Source organism: Sinocyclocheilus grahami, unplaced genomic scaffold, assembly GCF_001515645.1.
Source record: "Sinocyclocheilus grahami isolate Dianchi unplaced genomic scaffold, SAMN03320097.WGS_v1.1 scaffold556.1, whole genome shotgun sequence".
NCBI classification, from domain to species: Eukaryota; Metazoa; Chordata; class Actinopteri; order Cypriniformes; family Cyprinidae; genus Sinocyclocheilus; species Sinocyclocheilus grahami.
The window spans coordinates 286,085-288,094 of record NW_015505735.1 but is presented as its reverse complement, the minus strand read 5'-3'; the positions used below and the strand labels follow the sequence as shown (position 1 = coordinate 288,094).

The window sequence follows — 2,010 nt, the reverse complement described above, 5'->3', positions numbered from 1 at the left end:
CTTGAATGCAACGACAAAATACAACGTCAAACTCACTTTAGCGTATATATAAAACATAGAACTTTTATTAACAAAACAAATAAAAATGCATCATGCTAAAGGGCCTAATATAATATAACAAATAATTTACATAAAGTTTAAATAGCCAGTTTTGTATACCTAAGTAAACATGTATAATGAACAGCGCGCATCTGAAGTGTCTCTGAAGGAAATAATGCATTATTTATCGGCTTTAAGATATCGGCCAAATTTTCTTATCAGGCCGATACCGATAACAGAAAAAATGAGCCGATATGGGCCGATACCGATATGGTGGCCGATATATCGTGCATCCCTAAACCAAATAAATAAGAAACGTAAAACGTTTATTAGCAAACAGAGTAAGAAAGCTTGGAGGCACGGCATACACCTTGATGTCAAATAAAATAAATAAATAAATGACACAAAGTTTAAATAAAGTAAAAATCAGCAAACAATGTGGAACCAATTAAATAAGAAACAAATGTTTAAAAAAACTTCCAAAATCACCTTAGATAAACGGCAAAAGTCAACAGGCTTTTCAAAATGAAAACCAGATGCTTTTGCATTTCGTTTCGAAACAAAATCATCCGCCATCGTCTTTCTGTCTCACCCCACTCTTCTTGTCAGTCAGCTCGACTCACTCTCCTCACTGGATAAATTAAATCTGATCTATGATGCGACTGTCCTTTGGCACGCTGCATTGAGCAGCCGCGTTCAGCTTTTAATTGTAGTGTCTGTTCTTTTACTGAACTAAATAATTTTTATTACTACAAAAAATCAAAACGACGGTGGGGGTCGGTGCCGCGGTGGGCAAGTGACTTAACCGGTGTTGCGGCTTAACACAGGTATCACCGTCAACACCGTCTATCGCGGCAAGCCTAGTGTGCAGCGCATTTTATAGAGAACTGTTTCCTGATCCTGGAATAGTAGACTACAATGCCGGCTGTTCTGAATCAGTCTGTAAGTACGTTTTCATATTTAAAGAATTTGCCACTGATTATTCAAACACGAGTTTTGGGCAGTGTAGAGTAGCGCTTGTTGTTTGTCATTTCTCCGATCACAAATGCAGACATGTTTACGCGGCGCGATACAACGCAACGCGTAAAAAGACAAAATAAGTCATTATAATCAGTAATTATGTCCCCACTGGATGCAACAAATGCCTCGTTTAAAATGGGTTTTAATGTTTTTGTCTCATCGCTCCGGGAGACGGCATCACAGTATGGGAAGGGGCGTAACATTTCCGTCACACGCTTGAGGTATTCAGCCAATCACAATGCACTGGATATCTGGCCAATCAGAGCACACCTCGCTTTTCAGACCAATGAGCTTTGTAAAAATCGACGCGTTTCAGAAAGGCGGGGCATAGAGGAGAAACAATAATGTACAGTATTTGAGTGGAAAATAATGTGTTTTTTTAACCTTAAACAGCATAAACACTTTTCATTACACCAAATACACAAAATAATGTTCTTTTTAGCAACATCATATGACCCCTTTAACTAAACGCTAACACGCATAAATAATCTAAACAAACAAACATACAATCACTCATGCACGGGGAAAGGGCAAATGAGACTTGATGGATGAAACCATCAGGAAAACCAGAGAATAAAGCTATGAAATGAGTCAGTTAACCACCTGTGTAAAACCATCAGCGCCGTTTTAGAACAGGGTCTACAGCTTATACTAAACCTCTGTTTCGTTTAGTTAAATGTACGATACTTGCATTACCTTGGCCTGGAACGAGCGTCCGGATGCAGTCTCGGATGAAAGTCTTGAAGGTTTGGAGGTTCGGTGGTGTAGGAGTCGCGATCACGTTCTTCCGGGTTTGAAGAGTGATGACTTCAAAAAGATGTTATTCTGACTATGTGGTGGTCGGGAGAGTTTTCTCCCAGATGAAGATAACGAAGAGCTAAGAGAGACATCAGCTGAGATCCAAGGATCTTTGGTGAATGTAAAGACAAGGCCGAAGCCTGGTGCAGACTT

The 2,010-nt window shown here is 39.6% G+C and overlaps 1 protein-coding gene across 2 annotated transcripts in view; it reads left to right on the top strand.

Annotated features, from left to right (window-relative positions):
• LOC107556158 (multifunctional protein ADE2-like) overlaps window positions 1-2,010 on the top strand; it is a 22,992-nt gene that overhangs the window by 3,856 nt on the left and 17,126 nt on the right. The window lies entirely within an intron of this gene.